At 31.1% G+C, this 18,674-nt stretch overlaps 1 protein-coding gene across 3 annotated transcripts in view; it reads right to left on the bottom strand.

The window, feature by feature from the left end:
- LOC114346442 (glutamate receptor ionotropic, kainate 2-like) overlaps positions 1-18,674 on the bottom strand; it is a 793,663-nt gene that overhangs the window by 100,808 nt on the left and 674,181 nt on the right. The window lies entirely within an intron of this gene.

The raw sequence follows: 18,674 nt of genomic DNA, 5'->3' as shown, positions 1-18,674 counted from the left end.
TTTTTGCTACAGGGGTTGCACTAGGAAATCACTTTTGGTGTCCATGCATGGGTAATATTAACGTGCACAAAATGATATATGAAGCATATTAATAAAGGGCATTGTGTGTAAAGGATTCCAAGAGAATCACTTTATTTATTAATTATTCTTTTTTTTTTGGGTGGTTCCGAGGAAAAAATGGGGGTAAATTATACAAATTTGTAAATAGCACCAGTACGTGGGTAATTACTGAAAGTCTTTTTACTCTAGCATAAACGGTTCAGATGGTATAAAAAGGGGTTTTTTAAAATGAAACTCCCTGTAGTTAAAAAAGGGCAATTACCCTTAAGTGAAACCTATACCAAAAAATCAATCAATTATTTGTGAATAATTGCCGCAGAATTTCTTCTTAATTTCCGTTACAGTTAGGGAAAAATATATTTTTTTAAAAACATCTTTTTTAAAAACTTGTCAACTTTGGGGCGCCACCCCCGCTAAACGGTGGATGATAGACAGATACTGTCGGGAAATAAATCGTAGAAAATATAGTCCTCTTCATATATTTCTATAAAAGAAATTTTTTGTAAAAGGTACAGGAAGGGCTACGTTCCGCAAAAACCACAAATTACCCCCTTTAAAGGGGTGAAAAGGAGGGTTCCGGGGCGAATTTTTTTCAGAAAAAGTTAGCCTTATAATAAGTACCATTTTATGTACCAGAAAAAAAAATAAAACCGGACTTGTGTCCATTTTGCAAGGTTCAACTTTTGTTTCCTACACTACCGTATGTACCTATTTATTGCTATTTTAAAATGGCTTATACATATATATGAATGATCCACGAACAATTTGGCCCATTAAAATGTCTTTTAAGTTTCTTGAAGATATCGTCACGAATTTACTTCTGTAACAGGAACTTTTGGAATCTACATAGCAAGGTTAATACTACCTACCTGTATTTTTATCTGTAGGTATCAATCAGAGTCAAGATAAAAATATATTATTATTATTAAATTAATAAGCAAATAAAGAGCTGAAGGAGAAAAGGACCGCAAATAATGTAAAAATATATGAATTTTGTAATTATTCTATTACTTTATATATTATGTTTTTTTTTATTATTTTTAATTATTTATGATTTGTTGTTTATGATTTTATTACTCATTGAGCCCTATTCTCATCAATCTAATCATGGTTGAAACCATCAAAAACGTCAATATTGAAACAAAGACAATAAAGGAAGATGATACAGAATGGGAAACAAAGAGATAAAACCACTCTGTTACGCAGACAACGCAATACTGATAACCCAAAAAGATAGGCAAAGATTAGTCCACAGATTTGACAAGGAGCAAAATAATTCAATATAACAAATTCATCTCAGAAAACTAAAACAATAGTAATCATTAAGAACCAGTCAGATGTAAAATAGAAATTAATGGGACGAGTATTGAACAAGTAATGTAAATAAAATACCTTGGAATTACACTGTGACGATATATGGAGACCTGGCCAAAGAGATGATAGATAAACTACAAAAAGCAAATAGACACTATATGGCGAAACCGACATACTAAAACTGAGATAAATTCAAGAATTTATAAAGCCAGTGTAAGACCAATAATGCCATATACATCAGAAACAATCCAAAGACTGCTACTACGCCAGTCAATGGGAGCAAGAATAGGATATTACCTCCGAATTCTATCCTACTGCATGGATTTTAATGAAATTTTGGGAATAGCCTCTACTTATCTCCTTGTTCAAAGTCTACCCTATACCAATGTGTGCTTTTATCTTGGAGGTAGTTCCCACCCCTTTTCGTGGGTCGAAAATTTTTTGGTTAAAATAACCACGGAAGTGGCTAGACAACCCAATTCTAAGCAAAAACTGTTCTACAATTTTTTTTAGAAGACTCAAGACTTTATGAGTTTTTCGTGTTTGAAAATTGGTTTTTTGCGAATACCTTAAAAACTATGCATCTAACTAAAAAACTGTATAAAAATATTTTTGTATCTTATTAAAATCAAAGAGACTAATTCCTCCTTAAATCTTTTAGTTATAATAAAAAAAAGAGATATTATGGTAGATGAAAAAAGTTAGAGAAACAGTCGATTTTAGGTGTATAATTCTACCAATACCATTTGTGGTACATGAAAAGGCCTTTAAAATGAGCAATATTAGAGGTTGATTACATTCAAACTGAGCCAGATATGCTGCAAAGAAAAAGTCATGACTAATGTATTTTAAGAAAAAATGAGAAGTATATTACACCCCTCATCCACCAGAATTGTAATGCATCCTTTTAATTCTACAATACCTTTTATTATAGTGTTATTTCTATGTTCAAAAACCTGGATGGGTTTAAAATGAATGGTTTTTGAAAAAAATAAGGGCAATATATAGAGCGCACTTTTAAATTTTCTTAAGTCTTGCTTTTTCTACATGTAACGTGAAAATTAGAAGAGATACAATAATGAAAAATAAAAACAAAATTTTTATCTAACAAAACCTTACATTTCTGTGGAGTATCTTTTTTTCGTATATCTTATAATTTTCTAGTTACATGTAGGAAAAAGAATATTTTTAAAAAAATTTAAAAATGTGCTCTATAATTTGATCTTATTTTTCCCAAAAACCATTTTGTTAAAACCCGTCTAACCTTTTGAACATAGAAATAACACTATAGTTAAAAATACTGTAGAAGCAAAACGATGCATTTAAATTCTGATGGATGAGAGGTTAAATAAACTTTTAATTTTTCTTAAAACACATTAGTCATCAATGTTTTTGCAGCATATTTTGCTTAGTTTGAATAATAATAATAATAATATTTATTCATCCTTTAAGACATACAATGTATAGGACATGTCATTAGTTTTACAAACAAACAAACAATAAAATTAATACATTTATAAATTTTATAAACATTTGAAGGTAGATAGAATTAATAACATTCAGGTAATATTTCTGTCCGAAACAAACTCTTCCACAGTATAATAACATTTGGTAAGCAATAAGCTTTTAATGGATTTCTTAAAGAAATATTTATTCATTGTTCTATATTTTTTTGGTAAAACGTTAAACAATCTAATGCTCATATACTTTACTGACATTTCAAATTTACTCGATCTATGACCAGGTACACTCAGCAAATCGCCACCTCGCGTCGAATAATTGTGGAAACTAGAATTTCTGTCATACGTATGAATATAATCAACAGCATATAGTAACATTCTGAGGATATAAATACATGGAAAACTTAAAATATTATTCTTAATAAATATGGGCTTACAGCTCTCAAGAGGTCTAATTCCAAACATTTTTCGTATTATACGTTTTTGTGTTATAAATATTCTGTCACTGTTGACTGCATTCCCCCATAAAACTATGTTGTAACAAAGTCTACTATAAACAAGGCTATAGTATACATTTAACAGCGCAGAGATGGGCATAATATTTTTAATACGGGATAATGCATAGTACGACTTATTAAGGGACTTACTGAGCATGTCTATGTGAACTGACCATTTTAATTTTGAGTCGAGATGGATACCTAAAAATTTGGTATGATTTGAGGAATCCAGTAGTACATTGTTAAAACTTAGGTGTAGTACAGGATTTACAGAATTTAAGTTATTAAAATATATTACTTTTGTTTTGTCTACATTTAAAATTAGGTTATTAGATCGACACCAGTCATTAAATCGAGCTAAAAAACTATTGCAAGTAGATGCCAATTTCTCATAGGTCTGTGCTGAGACCACAAGAGAAGTATCATCTGCAAATAACGTCAGGTCCAAAGCATCAAACTGGTGAGATGCATCGTTAATAAACAACAAAAAAATTAGGGGTCCTAATACAGAGCCCTGTGGAACTCCCATATTAATAAAACGTTCCTCCGAAATAGATTCATTGATTTTAACACAAATTATCCTATCTGATAGATAATTGATTAGCCAATCTAAAAATATACCTCTAAAACCAATATTATACAGTTTATTGCTAACAAAACGGCTATCAAGACAATCAAAGGCACGGGTTAGATCAAAAAAGAGACCTGCCACACATTCACCTGCATCCAAAGATCTGTAGACCCTTTCACAAAATCTGCAGGCAGCAGACTGAGTAGATCTACCGGTACGGAAGCCATGTTGACAATCACTTACAATTTTAAATCTACCCAAAAACTCAGACATACGGTTATACACAATTCTCTCAAATACTTTGGAAAGTACACACAATAAGGAAATAGGTCTATAATTTGAAATGTCTTCCGGATCGTCTTTTTTGTAAATAGGAATAACGATTGCTTTTTTTAGAATACTTGGAAAGACTCCTTTACCTATTGATAAATTTATCAAATATGCAATGTGGTTTATTATATCAGATGACATAGCCTTTAATACTCTTATCGAGATAGAATCAGGTCCAGTGCTTTTTTTATTTTTTAAATTATTGATCACATTCATTACCTCATTACCAACAACAGGTCTAAAGAAAAAACTGTTTTTAAGAATAGTAGAAGATTTGCAACTATTAGATCGAGAATTCCCAAAATGATTTGACAGCTTCTCTTCTGTTACTGTAGCAAAATAATCACAAAAAACTTCAGACAACTGCTTAGAATCAGTACAAATTTCACCATCTATATTTAATGCTATGTTTCTTTGGATAGACTTCCTGCCAGTTTCCTTGTTAACAAGATTCCATACAGTTTTGTTTTTATTACTTGAATTATTTATCAATTTATCATGGAATTTTAATTTAGATTTTTGTAATAGTTCCACGTGGTCTTTCTTAATTTTTTTATAATTTGCAAGAGAATTGGCATCTTTTAGTTCTTTATTAAGCCAGTAAGCATTTTTTAAATGAACACTAGACTGCTTAACTTCCGGAGTAATCCATTTTTTATTGCAAGTCTGCTTACTGATATTATACCGTTTTACTGGACAGCAATAATCTAACACATATATTAAACTACTTATAAAATTTTCAAAGGATTTATCATCATTATCGGTTAAATAAATATCGTCAAAGTCAGTTACAGATAGCACAGAAGAAATTTGTTTAAGGTTGTTGTCAGACAAGTCTCTAAAATATTTATAATTAGGCTGGTCATTCGATTTAGTACAGCTACTATTTATGTCTACTACAAATTCCAAACTAATTGCTCTATGGTCACTTAAATGCGCTTCAAAAACATTAGAATTGCATTGAAGTATATTAGCTGTATTGGTTATAATATAATCAATCTTACTGATAGAAGTTTGGTTCAAACAATTTGTCGCTACCCTTGTGGGAACCATAGAGGTTATGCTAAGATTGTAGCTCATTAGAACATCGTTAAAAAGAATTTTAAATAAACTATTTTCTAAATAATCAATGTTTAAGTCACCACATATAAAAATATCGTCAACATACCTATTACAGAGTTCAATCGTATAGGAAAACTGCTTCAAAAACAAATAAAAGTCTCCACTGGGAGGCCTGTAGATACTGATGACTGCAACTTTTCTTTCACAAAACATTATTTTTACCGCACTGCACTCATAATGCATCTCCACAGCTAACTGGCACACATTGATGATCTGATATTCATACCCACATTTCACATACAAAACCGATCCGCCATGCTCATGGATAGGTCGACAATAACTGGTTACAAGATCGTAACCCGGAGTTACCATTAGAGATATTTCATCCTGCTTACACCAGTGCTCCGCAATACTGACGACAATGGGATTTTCTTGGTCAAGCAGAATTTCCAACCTTTCAAGTTTGTTTCTAATGGACGCTGTATTTAATTGAATAATTTTAAAAATGTAATCGACATTGGATATTTTTCATTTTAAAGGTATTTTCAAGCACTACAAAAGGTATTTGTAGCATTCTACATCTAAAATCGACCGTTTCTATTTTATTTCAAGTTGAATACACCGATTTGTTAAAAAAATCAAACTCTCCTCACATACCATATCTCTTTTTGTATTATAACTAGAAGATTTATGAAGGAACGAATCTCTTTGATTTTTTATAAGCTAGGAAAATAGTTTATATAGTTTTTTCGTTGGATGCATAGTTTTTAAGGTATTCGCAAACAACCGTCTGAAAAGGCGTCATTTTTCAATGAAAACGGCCAATTTGCAAACACGAAAAACTCAAAAACCATTGAGTTTTCGAAAAAAAAATTATAGAACAGTTTTTGGTTAGAATTGGGTTCTCTAGCCACCTCCGTTTTTATTGTATCCAAAAAATTTTCCACTCCCGAGAAGGGGTGGGAAGCACCCCCAAGATAAAAACACACATCGGCATAGGGTAGACTTTGTTTCTTAAGCCAAATAACCTTATTGACTGCCCTATACTCTAAACAGCAGAGATGAGAGTACCGAGAAGAATTACAGGAGATACTCGAGAGATCGAAAGACGAGTGAAAACATTAGAAGAAAATGTAACGTATAGTGTATAAACGAATGGACACTAAATACAAAAAAAATTAGGGAATAACCACATAAGCAGAATGGGGGAGGCACGTGTGGTTAAAATAGCAAGAGATAAATCACCAATCGGTAGAAGTATTGGCCGACCGCACAAAGATGTAGTGACAACCTTTCATAGAGGTATCAATCCGCCAATGAACAAGTATAATTTATTATGAGACTTTTTGAGAAAATATAATTAAAATTCAATAAATCAACTTTTTTATTAAAAAAATTTGCAGCAGTCACATTTTTTAGCTACAAGTCATTTAAATGTTTAGAATATCAACAACTATTTACGCAATGTGTTTTTCAATGTGCAAAGAAATGTTTCAAATCTATGTTTCATGGATTTACATTTTTTGTTTATCAACGTAACAGGGAATCTTACGTTTCTCGACTAAACAAATTTTAAGTCTAATAAACAGCCCAAAATTTTGCTTGATTAAAAAAATTGTCGAATAGTTTTTTGTTTTTATTTTTTATTTTCGGAAAAATTGGCCATATCAATGCATATCTTTTTTTACACCGTCAAAAAGCAGAGATTTCAACGAACAAAGATAACACCGATTTTTTTGAAAGGCAGATATTTTGATATTGAATTTTTCGATTGAAAATTAGGGTGTTTTTTCGATACAAAAAAACTTACAGTATGCTTGGCACATAGAGAGGTAAGTTCACCAAATTTTGTAAAATTTCAAAAAATTTTTTGAAAAATAAAATTAAAAAACAAAAAATCGGTTATTTAAATTTTTGCAAAAATTTTGAGGTTACTTGAAAAAAAGTTTAAACACAAAATTTGTAGATCTTTTGATTGCCAATAACTTAAATTTTTGAAATCGTGATATACCGTTTTTACCCATCCACACCCTGCATTTCCCGACCTCAGATTGCCGTAAATTATTTTCCATTTATTTATTTTTAGCTTTCCTTTTCAATGGGGATCAGCCACTTATTATTTTTTGGTCTAAAAAATTATCGACCATAGCCTCTTAATTTTATATAATAATATAATATTTAGTAGAGCTTATATAATATTTAACAGTTTTTATTACTTTAGTGTAAGACAAACGAATTATTTATCCGCCACTTACCTTTTTTTGTCTTAGTACAAACTTTCCTTAAATACATTTAAAATGTTTTAAGACTGTCTACTCCGAAGCTATACTGTCGTGTAAATAAATAATTCGTATTCGTTAAATCTTCTAAGATCAGAGATCGCCAGAGTTTAAAAATTGAATTTATTAATGATCCCAAGGGCAAGAAGTAGTTAGTCTTTTCAAAGACATAGTTTCTCTTTACATTAAGGAGCCATTATTGTGTCAAAGTTCTTTTGTATGTTTAAGGAAAAAGCATAACGAAAATAAATCGCTTACAATAAAATATGGTGAAAGACTGTATATTCGGAGTTTGTAGTAAGCTTAATCATTTTTACAATGTCTGCAATTGACGTTTTCTTGATGTAAATTAATGTTCAATAATAAAACCTAAAAACATCAACTTCCTCAGAGGGAAAGTAATTTTAAACAATTTTCTTTCTCTATGTTAACAATTTGCATAGCTATCTGACAACGTTACTTACTACAATCCCTTAGTATTCAATATCAATAGTTCATCAATAGTTTTCTTTTTATTTTAAACAACACCGAGGTGGTGCCTTGATTATTTACAACTATGGGCCATTCCACGAACATACGCCTCTTTTGGATTACTTCGACAACGAATATTTTATTGTGCAACATAAGAAGTACGAAAGTAAATGGCGCTAATAATTATTCCAATAAACAACAATGTAATTTGCAATTTACTTTCGTTCTTCTTATTTTGCACAGTAAAATATTCGTTGTCGAAATAATCCAAAATAGGCGTATGTTCGTGGAATAGGGTATAGTCACAAAATATTAGACTAACGAGAAAATTTTCTTTATTGGCAATCTTCAAAATAATGTTTGTTGAGTTCTGCCCAATGGTACTTCTCGATTTTTTTAGCCAGCTTAACCCACATACTACTACTGTCCTTTTAAAAGGCAATCGATATATTTCCCTTAAATTGATAACTTAAACTTACCGTTGATAGATGGCGCCTGTGGGGTTTACTGTCAAACATATCGATCAAGATATTTCATCAGTTGCTCGCTTTAAAAGTTTGTTTACGTACCGGCATAGCATTGTTTTGTTTTGTTTTTTAATTAAACATGGATACTGCTAATTGGAGGTAAGTTTTTTTTTAATTACCAATCAAATGTGGGCGTTTTACATGATTTGCTAGTCATTGCTGTACTTACGTGTAATTATAGTGGAAATATTGCTTTGAGTTTTTTATTACTTTCTTGTGTACGGCCATTTCTGTTTTGTTCTTTTAAAAGGACAGTAGTAATAAGCACTACAAAATGGTTATTGTTTTAGGAAACCGCTAAAATTGCATGAGTTAATTGCAGAACTTGAGACAGATGAGATTCCAACGCCTCCTGATGGTATAATTATTTTTCCTCCAGACAATGCAAATGATAATATAACAGATAGCGATTCAGGAGACAAGGATGTCACAACGATATACCATTTACCAGGAAGCCAGCTGAGAAATGACGTGGAGGTTGTTTTCGACAATCAAAATCATAGTGCAGAAGAGTCGGATTCCGACGACGACGACGTACCTCTTGCCACACTAGGCAAAGAAGAAACAAAACCATCGATTATTCTCGAAAAACTATGATCTGCACAATGGCTTATAGGTGATCTGTACCAGCATCCTAAACATGTTTACTGGAGACCAGAAATCGGACCTAAACAGAATCGCACGCCATTACAACTCTTCAGGCTATTTTTTGACGACAACCTATTCAATATGATGACAACATATACAAATACATACGCGGCACAAAAAAACTTGACTAGTGATGTTACAGATAATGAAATTAGGTGTTTTGTGGGTGTGCTTATTTTGAGTGGCTACATGGTGTTACCAAAAAGATATATGTATTGGGAAAATCGTGATCACAGTCACAATGAAAAAGTCGCTGGAGCTCTATCGAGAGATAGATTTTCCCATATAATGAAAATTCTTCATGTGTGTGATAATAATAGTTTGGACAAAACAGACAAGTTTGCTAAAATACGGCCATTATATGATGCATTGAATAAAAATTTTTTAAATCACGCTCCTTTCGAACAAGAACATAGCCTAGATGAAGCTATGGTACCATATTTTGGAAGGCACCCTACGAAACAATTTATACGAAACAAACCCATCCGTTGGGGTTATAAGCTTTGGATGGGTACTCTTCGTCTAGGTTATATTGTATGGTTTACACCATATCAAGGCAACTCGGTGCAAATACCAGCCTCATACAAAAACTTGGGTCTTGGTTCGTCGGTTGTTTTGTCTTATGCAGATGTGCTTCAATCACGCTGGACAAAAACGAGATTCCACCTTTTTTTTGATAACTTCTTCTCATCCATGCATCTACTAAATGAATCAAAAACTAGAGGTCTTTTCGGTACAGGTACAATAAGGGACAATAGAACACTAAAATGTCCCCTATTCGCTCCAACAGCTATGAAAAAAAAAAGGAAAGGGAACTTACGATTACAGATTAGATAAAAACACAGGAATTGTCGTTTGTCACTGGCACGACAATAGTGTCGTTACAATTGCATCTAACTTTTGTTCAGTAAAACCACATCACTTAGTCAAACGGTTTTCCCATAAGGAGAAGAGACACATTTTTGTTTCTCAACCAAATATGATAAAGCAATACAATTCTTTTATGGGTGGCGTAGACCGCTGTGACCAAAACATTAGTCTTTACCGGATCTCTATAAGAGGGAAAAATGGTACTTTCCGCTAATAGTACATGGAATTGACATGGCTATTCAAAACGCGTGGTAATTGGACCGAAAAGACGGAGGAACCCTTGATCAGCTTGAATTTAGAAGGCAAATAGCTTGCAACCTTCTGGAAACCTACAAAAAAGTTGCCAAACGCGGCCCAACAAGACGGAATCCCAACATAGTCTTACATTCAAGATATGATGGTATGAACCATTTAATTGTTTATCAAGAAAAACAATCTCGTTGCGGACTTTGCAAGAAAAAGGTTCAGTTTTGTGCGAAAAATGTAAAATACCATTACACCCTCAATGTTTTAAGGATTTCCATACTTTTTAATTATTTTTGTATTAATAAAGTTTTACTTTCTAATATATACTGCTTCTTACTGCTGTCCTTTTAAAAGAACATGCCATATTTTGACAGCTAATGCAAAAATTATTATTTTAGTATTTTTTGTAGTTAAATAAGACACTTTTCCTTATATTTCCTTTAAGTAAAGATATAAATTAAAAAAAAATAGTTTCAGTAATATGTGGGTTAAACCTAGCACTTAACACGCACATGACTATATTGTTAGACATTTACTATTTACACTAACTCAAAAGGTTTTACACTAACTCAAAAGGTTTAGTTCTCTTGAGTCTTCTCACTATTCAATGCTGATCCAAGAGTCAAATAGCCTCTACGTTTGCATGGTTATGAAGTCTCTTTTCATGGTTCTTTGATTACATCTGACACCATTTCCACACCTAGGTCTCTGTGTAGGTAGCTACTTCTTATGTACCAGGAAGCATTTACAATGTCTCTTAGTACTTTATTCTGAAAACTTTGAATCCTTTCGATGTTATTCGCACTGCCATATCCCCACAGCTGTATACCATATTATGTGCCTACTGGCTTCAGTACTTGTTTATATATCATGAGCTTATTATGTACTGACAGTTCTGAATCTCTTTCGAGAAGCCAGTACAATTTTCTAAATTTGATGTTCAAGTATATTTTTTCTTTTTGATGTGTTCTTTTCATCTCAGCCTGACATCTAGGTACATACCCAAATATTTTGCTGTATTGGCATATAGCAGTGCCATTTAATACTATTGGTGTTTTATTTATTTTTGTGTTGGTGAAATCTACATGTAATTATTTAGTCTCATTGATACGCCATTTCTTGGTCCATGCATTAACCTCATTGTGTGTCTTGCAATTTGCAATTTTACTTTTGCTTCAATTTCATCATCATCAACTCCTAATATGTTTGTAAACGTAGCAGTTGTGGTTGTATTAAATACTGGTATATAGTAGGTATACAACAGATAAAATAATGGATCTAAAACACTACCTTGGGGTACTCTAGCACCAATTGTTCTCAAATCAGAGTAACAGTCTTCATATTTTATTCTAAACTTTCACTAATATACATATACGATTTGTATTTCTAGACTTTATCAAAAGCCTGTGCAACATCCAGAAAAACTGCCGAACATACTATTTTTTCCTCTAGTGCTTTTTCTATTTTTCTCAGTGATTCTGTGGACCTGGTCTAGTGTTGCGTGATTATTTCTAAACCCAATTTTTTTTTGTATTTACATTAACGTGCTTGGCAACTATGGCCATTTGCACGGGACGGTTACAAACAAGATTACAAGAGGTATAATTAAAAAGAATTAACAAGTTATGTCATAAAAAAAATTTAGAGTTTATGATACAGTGATATTTTTTTTAAAACTGAAGAACTCTGTCTTACTGGTTGGTATCACTTAGAATGTCACATAGCTGCGGTTTGAGTTTGAGCTGTTGTCTTACTACACTGAACTGATGACATTCGGTAATAATGTGGTTCACGGTAAGTTGGCACTGGCATGTTAAACAGATAGGCCCAGATAGATAAACCCAAATTGATGTAGAGTGATAATACATTGTTGTTCTATTATAGGTTTTAGTCTTTGTAATAAGAGATTTTCAAACAATTTTGAAATCACTGACAGCAACGATATTGGCCGATATGATGTTACCTCGTTTGACGGTTTTTCAGGTTTTGATATCATAGTTATTTCCGCCACCTTCTAGCATCTTGGGAAGTAGTTAAGTCTAATCGATGCATTGAATAGATTTGATAGCTCAACTATTGCTTTTCTGAGCAAGTTATTTAAGATTTCTCCTGTTATGGGGTCGTACCCCGGTGTCTTTTTTGGAATGACATTTGTTAGTATTTCAGTTTTAATTTCATTAGGTGTTACTAATTAATTAGTAATGGAAACTTTTGGTGACATTTTGCCATTTAAAATTAAATCTGTATTTATAAAAAGGCTAATTTGAAATATTTAAAGTTATAGTGCAAAAATATAATGAAGTGTGACTGACTCCCAAAAACGATATTTGATACCGTGAACTGTTGAAGAATTCTACAATTCCAGCGGCATTGTTATTTCATGATCTTTTTAGGATCAAATTATATTATTAGAAATTAATTCCATCGTGATATCTCTTCCGACGAGGAGAGCGACAGGTTTGAGTCTTATCACCGCTATTATTTAATCTGTATTAGGAAGAGAATGAGAGAAGTATTAGGCGAGGTCCAAGGTGGAATCCAGATTAACCAAACCAACATATACAGCATCAGGCATGCCGATGATACCGTCCTAATAGCAAGCAACGCACAAGAACTACACAATATAATAGCGAAATGTTTGGTTTGCACTTAAGGGGAACAAAGAAAAATGCAAAATTTTGAAGCATGTAAAATTTTCAATGTGTTTTAAATATATTCATTTTTTTTCGAATCCTGAAAATAAATCTGAACAATCTTTGGCATATATTGTTTTTGGTGTTGTTACAAAGGTGGACACCAACCATTTATGAGGAATTTTTCCGGTTTTATATAATTTATTAAACAGATCCAGTAGTACAGGTAGAGTTTCATCGTCTAGACATTTCAGTAATTCCGCAGATATTTCGTCTGGACCTACAGCTTTTTCCGTTTTTTTGCGTCTCGTATTTATTGTTCGATTTCCTCCATTATGATCTCTGGTTCCGTTTCGCTGTCAATTTGTGTATTATCCTCAAACAGATCTGTTATGTATGTCTTCCACTTTTTTAATTTCTCTTTGACTTCTACAGGGTGATTGATTAGTAGGGTCAGTAGTAGAAGCTCAATAGCTCGGCTATAGTAATAGATAGCAATAAAAGTTAATAACAAAAGTTTTAGCCACCTTTGAGCTTCACATTACAAAATTAGTTAGAATGTTACAGGGTGTTCGATACCACAGTGGCAGATCTAACTTTTGTTTTTTTAAACGGAACACCATATATTTTATTTTATATTCGAAATCCTGTTAACTTCTCCGTCACAAAAATATAAAGGTTTGTAATGTTATACAAGGTATTTACAAAGTTATAACCAATTTTGTATAAAAATCGAAACAAGTTCAACTCCCTATATAAATAAAAATAAGCAAAACAGCAATGGTTTATTAATGCCATATTTTTTTATTTATTGTCGAAATTTTTAAGAATTATTGATACTGCTAATTTTCTTCATATCCAATACAGGGTGAGTCAAAACGCAAGTACATTATTTTTTCAGTAATGTTAAATGGAACACCCTGTATTTTATATCATTATTGAAAAGTAACATTAACGTACTTTAATTTTTATATAACATTCCCTATGCCCAAATTTATTAGTTTTCGAGATATTTTCATTTTCAAAGCAAATTATTTTAGGTGTATAAATTTATCTAAATTTTAAGTAAGCCATGACTGAATTGACAATTGAAGATTACCGATTATCAATCCGGTAATCAATGTAACACTGTAGCAAATAAATAAATAAAAATAATTTACTAGTAATACATTTTACAAACAAAAACACAACCACTACATGCAACATTTTTGAAACAATTAAAACTTGTCTTTTTATGTAAATGCAACAAATAAACAAAGAAAATTAGTAATCAATTTTACAAAAAAAAACCCACAAACACAAAATACAATATTTTGTGAAGACAATTAAACACTACTTTTGTATGTAAATGTAACAATGTAACAAATAAAGAACGAAACATAATTTATCAGTAATACATTTTGCAAAAAAACATGTTTGAAAAAATTAGAAGCTACTTTTAATAAAATATTTTTAATATTTATTTACATAAGGTGTTCAAAATTATCTCCTAACACATTTATGCACCTACGCCTAAAAACGATCATTGAATGAGCTACTTACTCTACGGAGCATTTGTAAATTAACACATCGAAATACACTTTGTATTCTATTTTTCATCTCATCCCTTGTTGTTGGAGGTATTTTATAAAATTCATTAATAACGTAACCCCAAAAAAATCAGTCCAGTTTATTAAATTCTGGTGATTTGGGTGGCCACGCTACTGGTCCATTGAAAAATAAAAATATCTCGAAAACTAATAAATTTAGACATAGGGAATGTTATCTAAAAATTAAAGTGCGGTAATGGTACTTTTCAATAGTGATAAAATACAGTTCCATTTAAAATTACTGAGAAAATAATGTACTTGCGTTTTGACTGACCCTGTATTTGATATAAAGAAAATCAGCAAAATCGACCATTCTTGAAAGTTTTGACAATACGTTAAAAAATATGGCATTAATAAACCATTGTTGTTTTGCTTATTTTTATTTACACAGGGAGTTGAACTTGTTAGGATTTTCATATAAAATTGGTTATAACTTTGTAAATACCCTGTATAACATAACAAACCTTTATATTTTTGTGATGGAGAAGCTAACGGGATTTCGAATTTAAAATAAAATATAGGGTGTTCCATTTAAAAAAACAAAATTTGTTCTGCCACTGTGTTATCGAACACCCTGTAACATTCTAACTAATTTTGTAATGTGAAGCTCAAAGGTGGCTAAAATTTTTGTTATTAACTTTTATTGCTATCTATTACTATAACGGAGCTATTGAGCTTTACCCTACTAATCAATCACCCTGTATAATAATTTTTCCATTTATGTCTTTAAGAAGGTCATCTTTTTTTTTTCGCTGTGTATTTGTGATTTCCTTTATTATCTTATGCATGTTAAAACTATCACGCTTTTTAGTTACGACTTACGCTTTTTGCTTACGGTAAAAGAGTCGTATTATCTTACAAGAATCTCGTGCTCTGGGCTCAATTAATCATCTAATGACAGTGGTTGGAAGTAAGCATGACAGTATTACTGCTGATAACATGCAAGGGGGTAGGACATTCAATAGATTTTAACCCGCGAGCAGTCGCGCCGTTAGAAAAAAATCTAACATTTTATCCTTTTTCGTGATAGCTTGATGAAAAATTATGCAACATAACTTTCCACTCGTAAGTGCCTCGAGGTAGGGTGTAGTAATGTGTAGGTTTATTTATTTTTTTCTTTTTTTTGGAATTTATGGCTTTGGTAAGAAAAAAATAGCTTTAATAATTGTTAGAAATAATATTTATAACATTACAAGTAAATAAAAATACTATAACATAAAGATTTGTTGTAAATTCGCGTATAAATTCGTATTGTTAGATAAAATTTAACGCACGACCGATTACGTGACAGAATAGAGCGCGACTGTTCCCAGGTTAATAAAACCACACTTACTTTATTTAATGATAGGAGGTAATTAACAATTCAACCTTCTACCATCAATGAAGCAACACTAGAATTTTTGGAAGAGGTTAAGTATCTTGGAGTTATCCTAGAGAGAAAATTTACGAGGAATGCTAAACTAGCAAACTCCATCACTTAATCAACAGGGGCTCACTGGGCGTGCCATATAGTGGAGGCACTGAAGGTTTTCACATCCGATTTCGTTGAACCTCCATCGATTTTCATGAAAATTGGTGAGTAATTAGAGGATACCTCAAGGAACAAAGGTGATATAATGCCAACTTGCGCTTTTACTCTGGGGGTGAATGCCACCCATTCTCGGGGGTGAAAATTATTTTTTAAAAATAATATCATAAATCGATAGAGGGACAAATTATAAGCAAAATTTGTTATATCAAGTTATTAATATATATCAACACTTTTTGAGTTATTAAAGACAAAAACTTTTATTTTTTCGTAAAATAAATGCATATTTTAAATCGGTTTTTCGCGTATAAATCGAAAACTATAAGCTTTTACAAAATAAATGAAGTAAAAAAACGCAGACTTACTCACAATCATTTAATAATACTTTGACGACCGGTTTCGATCTCTACACTATTCAGATCATCTTCAGGTCGGCGTTACAAGTAGTTAAACGCTACAATTAAAAGAAAGCCAGAGTTAGAACATTGTCTGGTTTTATCAAAATGCAAATAGAAAGCCAAAATTTTGAAAAGTGATGCAACTGTTGACATTTCAGAACAACAAACTGATATATACATATGCACACGTATGAGAAACAGATACTCATAAGCATGCATACGCACATAGATGCATGCGGTTTATGACTATTTGTTGAATAAGTTAAATTTTTTAAAAAATTATTAAAAATTATTAAAAACTGTTTTCTAAAACTTAAAACTATATAATTTTGATCTACTTACATGCCGTTACAAGGGATGCTTTGTAAGTTCAAACTTACAAAGCATCCCTTGTAACGGCATTTAAGTAGATCAAAATTATATAGTTTTAAGTTTTAGAAAACAGTTTTTAATAATTTTTAATAATTTTTTTAAAAATTTAATTATTCAACAAATAGTCATAAACCGCATGCATCTATGTGCGTATGCATGCTTATGAGTATCTGTTTCTCTTATGTGTGAATATGTATATATCAGTTTGTTGTTCTGAAATGTCAACAGTTGCATCACTTTTCAAAATTTTGGATTTCTATTTAACTTTTGGTAAAACCAGACAATGTTCTAACTCTGGCTTTCTTTTAATTATAGCATTTAACTACTTGTACGCCGACCTGAAGATGATCTGAATAGTGTAGAGATCGAAATCGGTCGTCAAAGTATTATTAAATGATTGTGAGTAAGTCTGTGTTTCTTTACTTCATTTAATATGGACTCACATATGCAACCCATTCAATATTTTACAAAATAGTTATTATTACTGAAATTGATGATAATAAAAAACTGAATACATTCCTCACTTAAAGAACTAAACTAATGTTAGTTCAAAGTGAGTTATTGGCAATTGAATGTGTATTTTTTTGACGACGACTAAAATCTAAATATTCAAGCTTAAATAACGGGAAAACGATGCAATTTATAAAATATACCTGCTAATCATTTGTCAACGTACCTCGAAATACCTATTAAATGAGCTTCAGAACAAGTTAATAGCGTCAAAATTAAGCAAGTTATGATGAAAATAAAAGAACCCTTTCGAATTTTTTAGGAAAAAGTGAAAAATAAAACATACGTTATTTCCACAAAAATTAAAATTTATAATAATCCTTACAATAATTTCTTTATATTAGAATAAGTAATGATTTCAATAATTTTGACCTGTTTAGAATGCATATTTTTGAGAAAAAGATATAATTAAATAAAATCATAATTTTTAAAATGATTGTAATTTTCATATTCTTTTGATAACAACTCCAAAAATACTGAATATACGTAAAAATGATGAATACCCAAATTTTAGTTTATTCTGTGTCAAATATTTTACCTGTGGTACTATTTCCATAGGGTAATAAATAACCGAGATAGAAATGTTTAAATCTTAAATTTTGCTGTGAAAACTATGCAACCGGGGCCATTTAACCTTTTATTTTTAAAAAAGTGAGGGGTATAAAAGATTAAATTCAACGTGGTTAAATAGCCCTTGGAATTAACTTCCAAATGGTATTTAGATAAACCTGATATCTTAAAAATAAACGGAGTTACTAAAAAAAAACAATAACATTTTTTGGAAAAATTAAAAAAAATAAATTTTGAAAAGTTTTGGTGCATAAATTTTAATGCTATCAACATGTTCGGGGCCTCATTTAATAAATATTTTAAGTACTTTGACAAATGTTCAATAAGTTTATGTTATAAAATGCATCATTTTCCCGTTATTTCAGCTTGAATACTTAGATTTTTTTACTCGCCGAAAAAAATATATATTCAATTACCTATAACTCACTAATATTAATTAACACTAAAAGGTTTTTCTAGTAAAGGATTTATTTTATTTTTTATTAATTTTGGTAATAATAACTTTTTTGCAAAAACTTATAGTTTTTGAGTTATTGGTGAAAAATCGGTTAAAAACATGGATTTTTCTCAAGAAAAATTAAAATCTTTGATCTTCAATAAGTCAAAAAGTTTTGATTTATTTTAATAACTTTATATAACAAATTTTGCTTAGAAGTTGTCCCTCTATCGAATTATGGGGTTATTTTCAATAAGATAATTTTCACCCCGAGAAGGGGTGACATCCACCCCCAGAGTAAAA

Source organism: Diabrotica virgifera, chromosome 7 (assembly GCF_917563875.1).
Source record: "Diabrotica virgifera virgifera chromosome 7, PGI_DIABVI_V3a".
Classification (NCBI taxonomy): domain Eukaryota; kingdom Metazoa; phylum Arthropoda; class Insecta; order Coleoptera; family Chrysomelidae; genus Diabrotica; species Diabrotica virgifera.
This window is presented reverse-complemented; position numbering and strand designations above follow the sequence as displayed.